The sequence below is a fragment of the Rhincodon typus genome, chromosome 20 (genome assembly GCF_021869965.1).
Source record: "Rhincodon typus isolate 14 chromosome 20, sRhiTyp1.1, whole genome shotgun sequence".
NCBI lineage: Eukaryota > Metazoa > Chordata > Chondrichthyes > Orectolobiformes > Rhincodontidae > Rhincodon > Rhincodon typus.
In genome coordinates this window covers 36746270-36759504 of record NC_063351.1, presented here as the reverse complement: position 1 = coordinate 36759504, position 13235 = coordinate 36746270, and the positions used below count along the sequence as shown (strand labels likewise).

General features: G+C 40.7%; 1 long non-coding RNA gene across 1 annotated transcript; it reads left to right on the top strand.

Moving 5' to 3' along the window:
- Positions 1–4515: 4515 nt before the first annotated feature.
- Positions 4516–8092, top strand: LOC125485572. Its single transcript, XR_007264282.1, has 3 exons — positions 4516–4593; positions 7482–7641; positions 7745–8092. It is a non-coding gene; the product is annotated as an uncharacterized LOC125485572 (long non-coding RNA).
- The last annotated feature ends 5143 nt before the right edge of the window (positions 8093–13235 follow it).

Sequence of the window (13235 nt, the reverse complement as noted above, 5' to 3'; positions counted from 1 at the left end):
CTCTGTTTGTAATCTTTATTTTCATGGTGCTTGGAGTCAGAGTTGTGATCTTCTGCATACAGTCTTCAATACTGGGATACATAATTATAACACCTAGACAAGGCAGTGTTGGTATACAGATCCTTCCTGATATCTGCATCACACTTCATGATGGAGTTGGAAATGGTCTCATGGATACCACAGGTTTCCATACACAAGAAAGGTAGTTGGAAGAGAGCCTTAAGGCATCTAAATCATTCATTACCAATTGTAATTACCTGCCCATCAGGCAGTTCCCAGCTCTTCTCCAGCGAGGAGGAGGAAGCAGCAGTGGCCATCTCCTGTTCAAAGTCCAGTGCAACATTGCAGAGCTTCTCTTTGATGTCAAGGACAATTTCTCTCTCAGCTGTGGTGGTGAAAGAATAGCCTCTTTCTGTTAGGATATTCATGAGGTAGTGTGTCAGTTATGGCCAGCCAAATCCAAATGCAGAATAGTGTAAAGCAAGGTGTAATTTTCATTGTGAATCCATTTCTCTAAAACCACCAAACTGCAAAAAGCAACTGGCACCCAGCTACATAACAGGCAATGAAGATCTGGCAGCTCTAGGTACCACTGTGGCTCTGAAATTTAAGGGAAAGGAAGTGGAGAGATGAGATCGGGGTAAATAGCCAGGGTCTTTTCCCCAGAGTAGCGGAGTCCAAAACCAGAGGGCATACGTGATGGTGAGAGAGGAAATTTTAAGAAAGGAGCAACCTTTTCACACAGACAGTGGAGCATGTACAGAATGACCTGCCAGAGGTAGTGTTGCAGGCTGGTATAATTACAACATTTAAAAGGCATCTGGATGAGTATATGAATACGAAGGGTTTAGAGGGATATGGGCCAAATATTGGCAAATAGGACTACATTAATTTAGGATATCTGGTCTGCATGGACAAGTTCGACTGAAGGTTCTGTTTCCTTGCTCTATAGCTGTATGACTCTATATAGTAGTGACCAAGAAACTAGTGATAGTGATCAGGCGATGTCAGGGAATAAGGAGCAGAGATGATTGGTGAGGTTGAGTTCTAGCCAACAGTCCCCCACATTCTTTAAATATAGGATTGTGAGGTTGATTCCTAGTCTTCCCAGTACCAACATACAGGTAAATATATTTCTAAAACTTGTCTTTTTGGAAATGGCCTGCAGCAGTCCTTTCAAGGATCACCTGTAAACTTGGTTTTCCTGAAGGCTAACTCAGGGTAAACTGATCTTACAATGGAGGCTTCAGTCCAGTAGTGCTTTATTTGCTTCAGGTATGAAAACTACACACCACATTTTAGCTTTAACAATGGGCATGACCTTCTTACTGGCAGTGTTAAAGACTGAAGTGTTCCATTTATTATTTTTAAAACAGGTGCTGGGGTGGCCAAATTCCACATGTCCAGATTTCACCATTAAAATTTCCAAATAGTTGGAAATTCTGAATCTGGGTAAATGACAGTCTTGGGGTCAGTATTACTCTGAGCCATTGTAATGGTCAAAGAATTCATTGTACTACACAATATAGACAATGAGAGGAGAAAGTTTTAAAAAAATGTGAAGGGCATTACAACATTTAAAAGACATTCAGATAAGTACAAGAATATGAAAGGTTTGGAGAAATATGGGCCAAATGCAGGCAAGTCAGACTAGTTTAGTTTGGAAACATGTTTGGCGTGGACGAGTTGAACTGAAGGGTTTGTTTCCATGTTTATGACTCTACGACTCTATAATGGATGTTATTCCTCTATGCCGATCTTTAAAACTACAGTTTGAGTCAACAGACCTTGTATCACTTCAATTTATGTAAATCTGCACATTATGCATGTACTTTCCACATAACTCCATCGCCTTCACCTGCTTTCATCAGGCGACTTCATTATTTTATTGAAAGAAATATGTTTGTAAACAGCAATGTATTTCAGATGTGCATATTGTTCAGACATTGATAAATGACACCTTTTCTTTAGCAGTTTCTGTAGTCATCTGAATCTTTCAATGTGTTACTACTTCAACTCACCCTCCAAGCTATGTGTATATTACGGGTAGCATACTCCCTGCAGTGCGCCACCTTAAGTGTACTCCTGAAATGACATGCCAGTGCAGCTCCAAACAAGTGCCAAACTGCAGAGGTGGAGTGTTTCGCGAGGCATTAAACCATCTTTCCTCTTAGCCGGATGTAAAAGTTTGATTGGAATTGTTTTGAAAGAAAGCAGGCTTATTCTTCCCCGAGCCCTTATTCAACCTACATCATTAAAAACTAACTATCTGTCATTATTTCATTGCTGTTGTGGAGATTTGCTTGTGTCTTGTGTTTCTTACATTACAACTGTAACTCCTTTGAAAGCGCTTCAATGGCTATAAGGTTCTTTGGGACATTGTGAAAGGCACTGTATGAATACAGGTTATTTACTTTTTTTAAACATCTGTATACCACTTTTTGCATAAAAATGCTTGGTAAGCATTATTTCATATGCCAAAGTTACTTATTGACCTAGAAAGGTAATTTTACAAATATACCCTTAATTTTTGGACTGAGTGGTCAATTCTCTGAGGTGATGCACTGATGACCATTGTCAACTGCTACTAGCATTCTGTTAATATGTATAGTTTTTCAGCAGAGAAGTAAAACATGTATTGATATTTACATGGACACTAATAATGTTTTGCAATTTTAATCTTAGTAATTATAAAGAAATGGGCACACATTTCAGAAGAAACTATTTACTCACAACCTTTGGTAAGAACTTTACAGGGTGCTGTATAGAAAAGTGTTAATGAATGACAGAGAAGCAAGAATTTATGGGATCATATAATGTTGCTTACAATTACTGCAGTCGACAAATCCATGTCCTGAGGGCAGCTGAGAATTTGTTGTTATTGTTTTTGTTCCTTTCTTCCATTCTGTGATTGGTATCTCACAAAGTTTAAAAAAAAGTCCTATTAGAGTTCTCCCTCCTAAAATATTGAATTATAACTGTTTTTAAATTGATTCAAGATTGAGCTGCAAGTTTACCAATTTTCATTTATGAAACAGCCAAGGCTGGAGTCAAAAATATTGCAACTTGCTGAACGACGTGACTTTTGCTCATCCTACAGGTATGAAGTCAATAAGTGAACATCTCAAGGAGCTTTGTTCAATTAAATGTGTTTGTGGAAAAAAAATTGAACAAACCATGTCTGGTTACTGTAGATTCACTACTGGATATAAATCACTGACGCACACAGAATCTTCAGAAGATCCATTGCAGAAGAGTAATAGAGCTGGAAGTCCAACACCTGCAGGGTTGCTAATAATTTACTTATCCATAGTGACTTCTAGGCAAGTTCTTTTCATGATGGATGGGTCAATTAAACATCTGTTAATCAAAACATTATCTCACATAGATGTGAAATAGTTATTCTACACAAGCTGTTCCTGATTCTGATAGCATCTCTTTTTTTCTGCTTTACCAAGAGATCGCATCTAAAACATTTAAAAGCAACTTTTTAACCCCTGAGGGAAGGAATCGCTAGACCGCACAGTTGTTACCCTTCCCCCCCCCCCAACCTTGCTGTAACCTCAGGCTTATGATCTCACATGTACACTATAGGCCCTAATAATAAAGAAACATCTGCAAAAGTTACAAGGACTTTACCAGAGTTAATTGAGTAAATTGAAGCAAGCTGGGTTACAGGGTGATCTATGATCCCAGGTTGAGGGCCTAAGAGGGAGACAACAGATTTACTGCAAAGACAGTGGGCGGCCTTTGTTCAGGCTGTGGTTCACGGGAAGTTTGAGGTCATGTAGGAGAGAAATATGCAGAAGAACAAATGCAATAATTTGATTAAAATAGTGGGTAACCGTACCAGCCAATGCCAGGAAAACAGGTGTAATTTATTTGCTTTAAATAGAAAACAGTTTTTTTTTAACTTCCCTAATAACCCATCCCTTAATCAGAATGTGTAGATATGGAGAAATCTTTGTTATTTATTTATCTTTAGCTTTATTTTTGATAGTGCCAAACATTTTCTGTATTCCTCATAAATAACAACATTGAAGCTTTTAAAACACCTCTAATGAACATTGACTTGGCACGCAGCACTTAATAAAAACAGTCTAACCTCGTTTTCTGCATGACAGGCTACCAGTGCAGAATGTGCCCTACAAGTAAATGATTAAGAGGCAAAAAATCTTTTCTGGCCTGCTATTAAACACTTCAAAAGATTTTTGAAGCCTGATAAAATGAAAAGCAAATGTGTTTCACTCACTTTCAAATACCACAAATGTTTTAGCAGGTGCAAGCAATGAAATCCTGTGCAGTGACAGCTCTTTAGGGTCTGCAAAGTGCAGCAAACTAAATTAGGAGGAAAGCTCAACTTTTTATATGAAAGCAGATCGTATTAAAAGCTTTCCTCTCTCCACTTCTTCTGATACCAAAACCTACCTGTGACTAAACCAGCAACAAAACAACAGACGGCACACTAGTATTGGTTTGTGAGTTATGTAATCAATCTGATTGCAAGGCAGCTGGGTGAAAACTGTGATTACCTTCTCTATACTCAGAAGGCAATAGACAGGCATCACAGGATGAGCCTCCATTATTTCACAGGTGAACTGACTACTGATGTTTAGTGCAGATGTGTTGTTATTATCCTCCCTTTCTTGTCTTAAAATGCTGTCAAAATCAACAAAGACTTACTCATGTCTTAGCATCAAACTGCAAGACTCCCCTGGTTCCATTTTGATTGCAGAGAAGGGAAATCAAAGGCAGCAAATTCCCCAATGAATCTGTGAAAAACATTGAAGAGAAAGAATGATAAAGCCTAATTATTTTTTATTGCTGTCACTTTGAATTACTATAAAAGTCTACTACAGGCCATATATTTGAGTTGTTTAAAAGGGGGTGGGAGAAATTAATTGAACTAAACATTAGACAAGCATATGTTTTTATAATCAGAAATGCAAAAGTGAAGCTCATTACTTTTTAAGTTCCCAGTTCTTGGTTTTAATTATTTCCAATTACCGTGGGAATGGATATCTGTTGGTATAAGTTTCTGATCTCTGTTTTCATGTTCTCTTCCAAACAACCTTTAACCTCTCTAATGAAGAAACTTTACCATGCTATGGCATTTAGAGCAGTATTTTTAAAATGCATTGACAGAATTCAATTTACAATGCTGTTGGTAACATTTGTTATGTTTAGACCTCACTTACAGTACTAAAGGTAATAATGTCATATGCTCATAATAAGATTGGAGTTTTCATTGAGGCTAAATGCACATCTCAAATTCCAGTTAGGTTAACGTTTCACTGGAAATCTTTGTGAACTGCTTGATGAACCCAGAGTGCCCCCAAAACTGTACACGTTCAATGTCATTGCAGAGTTCATACACAACAATGTTTGTATTAGTACAACATATGTTGCATATTTGATTGAACCAATATTCCTCTCCTTTAATCTGCATTGTCTTGAAATTAAAACTCCTTTCCTATTCATTCTAACTCATTCATTACTGGGATTCCAAGGCTGTGGAACTGTACACAATCTTCCCTTCCTCTTGCAGTCTTCGACTTGTAAAACTAACCAGTTCTTGAATTAAATTACTCCTTTTTCCTCATTTTAGCTTAAGTTTTGTCCCAACAGCGTGACTTTTGATATTCTTAGCAAAATAGTTAAGCCATCCCTTTACTCCACCACAGATTCAAACAAGAATTCTTATCAATCTGATAAATCATCTAAATCTGGGATGAAATTATTTATGGCTTTTTTGAATTGAAACCGAAGTCAGAGCATTAACAGGATTGTTAATGTTTGTTTCCCTCGGTCACCAGCAACTGAACTGAATGTTGCCACTAGGACCACCATGCATCAGATATACATTCTATCCCCTGGATTGTTAGTTTATTATGGCCTGAATCCATTCACGCCATACCTTCATTAGTTCGGCAGGGAATCTGAGTTCATGATTGTATTTATGATGTGCTTAATCCCAGCCACAGAAAAGTAACAACTTTAATTGACCCCAAGAACAACTGGAGTGAATACTGCTGCAACGCACTGACAAATAACATAATAGATCTTGTTTTCTTCATAGGTCTTGTTGATAGTCACCATGATTAGAAATTACTGTAACAAGATATCCCTTGCAGTCGCATTGTACTGTCCCTAGCTGCATGTTTAACATCGTTTACCCTTACGTAAGGCCAAAAGGCCAAGTTCAATCAACCCACCCCTTGGGATGACCATGCTCTATGCACATTTTTTTCCCATTAATAGTGCAGCGAACAGGGACATTATTTATGTCCAGCAGGTTACTAAATACCTTTGGAGGCCTGTGTTTTCCCATAAACTTTACTGACATCGCATAGGCTTGTGAAGGAAGTATGTTTGACCTAATCAAATCTGCACAATGCAATTTAAGGATATAGTTTTATTCTAGACTGTATCAGTCCAGGCAACAAACCAATACATATGAAATAAATCCAAAAGACTAATTCTTTGGAATTATTCTGGGCTCAGTTTATATTTGTATTGTCAAATAATTAATATGTAACTGATTGTACTTTACAGAATAGCTATCTATCTAAAATAAATCCTAACGAAAGTAAAAGTTAAGAACACCTATTGATTTTATTCTTGAGTGTGATCATATTGTTTTAATTGATTAAGTGTCTGTATTTTATTCCTGTCAAATGAGTTACATTGGGCTGAATCTTACATCTTTGGCTAAGCTTGAGTTGGATCAAGTCTTTGGAGGGATTTCTGCCATGAGGCCTAACCAGATGTCTCACATATCATGAGCAACCTTGCCCCATTATCTATCTACCGCATCTCTGTGGTGACCCTCACATTCAAGTCCAGCCCTGACTTACCATGTGCAAAACCCAGAACAACTCGCCATGCAGTGGGCATCTGCCAAAAGATAGGATTCCTGGCACCCGCGCCATTTTTAAAAGGCCACCATGTGGCCCAATTAGCACCAGCATTCTGAAGCTGCCCTGCTCAGGGGTAGGCAGCAGCATGATTCTCTGACAGGAACCTGGAGGTCCAGGTTCATGGGGTGGTGGAAAGGAGGTAGGTCCTCTTTCTGGAGGATTTGCAAAGGTGGCCACACTGTCAGACCTTGGCAGCATGGGTCAGGGTCATCTCCACGGTGTAGAAGAACTGCCAGCTGTGCCAGAAGAAGGTCAATGACTTTCTTTGCCAAGCCAGGTTAAGTGCCATGCTCTTCTCTCTGCTACATCTCAGCCACCCTAAAACTGTATCCACCTCCTATCAAGGCTCATGCTCTACCGCTCCCACCATTGACTGCAACATCTTCCCTCACTCACAGTCACCCATCCCAACTGTATCCCCAGCCCAACACCACTAACATTGCATGGCCTTTGTGGAGTCTACCTGGGACACCTCACCGACTTTAACCCATCTGCATCAACACTAACAGCTGTGCCACCCACTTTCACCTCATCTCAATTTTACCCCTTCTCTCATTACAGGGGAAAACATCCCATTACAGGGTAGGGAGAGCCTGTTCCAATAGAGTGGTGTCCAACATTAACTTCCTGACCCACCCTGAGGAGAAAAACCTGGTTTTCACAAGACAAGACCAAAACCACCTCTGCTGGGATATCAAGACAACCATGTCCTGCCAACTAGGTAAGTCTCACACTTCATTCCACTGCAGCCCTCATAGTAGCCCCACTTTAGGTGTAATTCTTTGCTAAACATCACCACTCGTTTTCTCTTCTTTCTTTTACAGATATTGCCATCATCTCCACCATCTCCTGCAGTTAAACGGCTGGCTCTGTCAGAGGCTACTTTCTTGACCACCCAGGACAAATGGACGGAGGCCTCAATGTAAGCAGTCTGCCTCCTGCACCCCCGCACCAGCTCAGATGCTGACAGCTCAGTCACAATCTGGTGGGCACCTCACTGCAACAGCTCTGCAGCTGGCTCAGGAAGAAATGCCCCAGGCCGAGGGCATTGTCAGAGACCAGGCTTCTAATCAGCCCCAGGCAGGAGAGGCTTCTGTGAAGTCAGCAAACTGGGACTTTGTCCACATGTGCAGGGAGGAGCAGAAGCAGCAGACAGGAATGAGGGACTCAATGGCTTTCCTTGCCCAGAAGTTGCACTCCATCACCCAACCCATTGATCCTCAGGACCTAAAGCATGGTCACAGTGGGGGGAAGGCACCGGACATTCACTCCAAGGGGCCCTTCCGCATGAGGAAACAGGGTGGTGCCAGGATGCAACCACACACAACCCCCTCCGATGCCCCCAATTCAGGACTCTCTGGAGGTGGCCAGGCCTTTCACCTCCGTCCTGCCTGCCCCATCCTATCCTTGGAAGATCTTGCCGAGGAGTGACCACTGACCTCTGGCAAGAAGACACTCAGTGTGTCTGGTCCTTTCAGATATAAGCAAGACCCAGGGTTACCAGGCCAAACCTCCTGGGTCAATGGCCTCCACTGCTGAGCAGGTTCCAGCTGCAGTACCAGGGCCAATTCTAGACCCATCTTACCATGCACATTACACTACAACAAGCCACCACTCAGTGGGTATCTGCTGAACAACTGGCATCCCTTGCACCCATGCCATCTTTGGAAGGGCACTGTGCACCCTGGATGAACACTGGCATTGCAAAACTGTTCGATGTAGTGAGAGGGGGATAAGGAAGGATACTTTTTGAGGGTACTTTCAGAGTATGGGTGACAATGTACTGTATGTCATTTGGCACTGTTTTATAAATGTCACAGCTTTGATCTTACATCTGGTTGTTGGTTTCTCTGTGTAGCCCCACTGTTATTGTTCCAGTGTGAGGCGTAACCTCATAGCCACACAGGATTGATCATGGATTGATGTCTGCATTGAGAGGCTGCTGTAGTAACTGGAAACAAGATGAACAAAGTGTAAATAGGGCAACGAGTCCTATTTGGCACCATTGGCCCTCATCTTACAACATCCCTATTCTTTCCCAGGCTCAGTGTTAAAAAGTGTTGGTGTGGTCAGTGATATCATAAAATAGAATCATAGAATCCCTACAGCGTGGAAACAGGCCCCTTCGGCCCAACAAGTCCACACCGAACCTTGGAGCATCCCACCCAGACCCATCCCCCTATAACCCACCTAATCTACACCTCCCTGAACACTATGGACAATTTAGCATGGCCAATCCACCTAACCTGCGCATCTTTGGACTGTGGGAGGAAACCAGAGCGCCCGGAGGAAACCTGCACAGACACGGGGAGAATGTGCAAACTCCACACAGACAGTCACCCAAGGCTGGAATTGAACCCGGGTCCCTGGTGCTGTGAGGCAGCAGTGCTAATCACTGTGCCACTGTGCTGCCCTTGGGGACAGGAAAGTGTACAGCACACAGGGAGCCAGTGCATTCGGGTGGTCAAGGATTAGGGACCCTGCAGGCTGAGTCGAGTGCATGGGCTCGTGTGTAATGTTGTTTACCTTTAAACGCACTCACTTCGGTGGGTCGAGACACTCATCCTGCCCGCACCATGTGGTCACAGTAATTTTCCTCCTCTCTTGTGGCACAGTGGCAGTGACTTTACCTCTGATCCAGGAGCCGAGGTTGAAGTCCCATCTGCTCCATAGGTGTGCCATAATTTCCCTGAACGGATTGATGAAAAATGTCTATAAGATGCTCCTGATCTCAAAATGGCTCTCGTTGGATATCTTATAGAGTCATACAGCACAGAAACAGACTCTTCCATGCTGAACATAATCCCAAACTAAACTGGTCCCACCTGCCTGCTCCTGGCGCATATCCCTCCAAACCTTTCCTATTTGTGTACTTATCCAAATGTCTTTTAAATGTTATAATTGTACCCACATCCACCACTTCCTTAGGAAGCTCATTCCACACACGAACCACCCTCTGTGTAAAAAATTTCCCTCTTATGTATTTCTTAAATCTTTCTCCTCTCACCTTAAAAATGTGCCCTCTGGTCTTGAAATGCCCCATCCTAGGGAAAAGACAACTACCATTAACTCTATCTATACATCTCATTAATATACAAACTTCTATCAGTTCGCCTCTCAACCTCCTACGCTCCAGCCAAAAAAGTCCAGTTTTTCTTTATAACTCAAACCTTCCATACCCGACAACATCCTGGTAAATCTCATCTGAAGCCTCTCCAGCTTGATAATATCCTTCCTATAACTGGGCGACCAGAACTGGACACAATATTCCAGAAGAGGCCTCACCAATGTCTCATTCGATTCTGCTACAAATCTCACCATAGTCCAAGCTGCTCAGATTCCTGTCAGATTCTACCAATTATTTCTTTAACAAGGGCCAATCCTATTGTAAAAACCTTTTAATTTTCCCCAAATGTTCCTCATTATAATACAGCAAAACAGAGAAACAGCCACAGTGTACACAGTCCAACCTAATCCAGATCAAACTTAATTAAGTTTCAAGTGGTTTTGATTAAATGGATTATTTTGCATTCTGAGGAATTAAATAACAACAATGTTACCTATATAAACCTGCAAGTTTCTTTGTAGATACTGACGTAGAAATGCCCAAGCTATCGCAAGCCTCATACTCCATTTAGGAGGCTGCTTCTACAAAAGATTGAGTAGACTGGGACTATGTTCATTGGAATTTAGAAGAATATGTGGGGTGATCTTATAGAAACATATAAAATTATGAAGGCAATAGATAAAATAGATGCAGGGAGATTGTTTCCACTGGCAGGTGAAACTAGAACCAGGGACAATAGTCTCAAAATAAGGAGGAGCAGATTTAGGATTGAGTTGAGGTGGAACTTCTTCACTCAAAGGGTTTTTAATCTGTGGAATTCCCTGCCTAGTGAGGCAATTAAAGCTACCTCATTGAATGTTTTTGACGTAAAGATAGATAGATTTTTGAACAGTGAAGGAATTAAAGGTGAGCGGGCTGATAAGAGGAGCTGAGTTCACAAAAAGATCAGCTATAATCTTATTGAATGGCGGAGCAGGCTTGACAGTCCAGATGGTTTATTTCTGCTCCTACTTCTTATTTCTTATGCTCTTCTCGTTTCATATCCCTCCCTTATCTGCCATTATTTCATTCTCACTTGCCCCTGTTTCAGACCTGGCTTAATGCCCTCTCCCTCTTATATCTCCACCTCCACCTCAACAGTTGAAGGATTGCTGTGAAAAACCTTGTAAACCTCATCTAAAAGAAATACCAATTTGCCATTTTGGATATTCTAACATTTTGTTTTAACAGATTTATATTTGGCCAATCCCTCAACCAACATCGCTAAAAATTTGATTAGCTGGCCGTGTATCTCATTGCTTTGCTGTAAGGAGGTTGACTGCTGCATGTCCCAGAGTTTCAAAGCTGACTACACTTCATAGGTCCTTCATTGGCTGTAAAACATATTCTGACATCCTGAGAAAATGAAAAGCACAATGTAAGTTTGAGTTCTTTCCTTTCATTACAAAAACGAAATCAATTTTGGTGAATTCCTTCAGGACTGTGTCTAATTGCGTCTCACTTTCAATCAATGCTGCACTCAAAAGGATTATATGAGCTAGCAGTTTAGCAAACTTTCCTTTCAACTTTTGGGTGTGGGTGCCAATCCACTCTTGAATTATGACTGAAAGCTTCCTCTATCTGGTGGATATAGAGAGTGTTTCTGAAATGATTTTGGGCAATTTCTGCATTCCGCTCATCAGAAGCACCTTGATAGATCATTTATAATTTAGTTAGTCTTGAGTTATGGGATCTTTCTTCACAGAATTAAGTGGACATTCCACTGTGCCCACTGTGTACCTTTTTGTATTTCCCAGGTGCACATCTGAGAGTTTTGAATTAAACTTTTGGTTGACATAACTTACTCCAGCTCAGCACATCTTTCAAAATCCCTGCTCCCTTGACAATTACTCCATTCCTCCGGCCACTCCCTCATACTGAATCAGATTGTTTGCAATTTTTCTGCTCAGTTTAACCTTCAGTTTATTTTCAAATCCTATATCCACTCTGTAGTAGATCTCCTCCTATTGTTTCTATAACATGAGCTGCTCAGCCCCATATCATTGAATGAAACTTTTTTTATTTGTCATTACCACCCATGGAATTGATTATTTCAGTACTGTCCATGTTGGCTTGCTGTCCTTCATGAATTTCACCTTTCCCAAACCATATTGTTCCATGTTCTTTCCACTGTAATTCCTCTTGCCCATCACCCCATTCTGCTGGCTTACATTAACCCCTATCCCCTGATCTAAATCTGCTCTGGTCCTGCTGTACCAAAACCGGCAATTTTCCCAGCTAGCCATCTTCTCTGGAGGAAACTGTAGCCTCCAGCTTCCTGTGGTCTTTCCTACTTCCACCTCTCCTTGCAGGCTTAAGCTATACTATCTGTTTCCTATTCTCTGAAATGTTCTCAATAAACCTTTCTGCTTCTGTACGTTGGCATGGACAGCAATTTTTTGACAATCCTTTCATAGAATCTATTGCAAAAAAAAAGTTTTTAGAACAAAATGTATTCACAAATCTTTTAAAAGTACAATGGTGATAAGTGGTTAATACATTAACAAGCGAATTGATGCTGTTTCCACATAAACAGAAAATTCTACGAAATTTCTATGAAGATTCTACAAAATTCATCACCAATTGTGGCCATTACTAAATATCTCCAGCTCTCTTTATTGAGAAGTCACTGGTCCTTTCTTGGCTGTACCATACACAGGGGGAAATTTTTTTAAAAATTAGAAACAGACGAAAGCAATCAGTTAGATCCAGTAAAGGCTACAAAAACAGTTGCATTTTACATAGAATCCTGTAGTGCCAAGCTTTTGCTTGGCTCCCAGTTTAGGATTTCGTAAGGTGCTAAGGAGCTATGCTGTTTAAGAAGGTGACACATTTATGTGGGGAATGGCATTCAAATTTCATCAAGTTGCACTTCAGAATAATCCATTATTAAGGATGACAAGTTGTATGCACTGTTTCAATTAAATGAATGCGATGATAACTCATGTTCTGCATGTACATTCATAGTTTAATGAATTATACGTAACCTTGTTTGTCACAGCCTAGCCTTTAAAAAAATGAAGAGACAAGTAATAAAAAAGGACTGGAATAAATGAAAGTGATGGTTACGTTCCCCAGTTTTGGTATCATATAACTTAAACATACTCCTCTGGAGTGATCATAACTGCTGTACCCCTCAAAAATATCTGAAGTGAGAAGCTAAATAGATTCCTTCTTTAAAATTCTCCTCTTCAACCCAGCCATTTGTT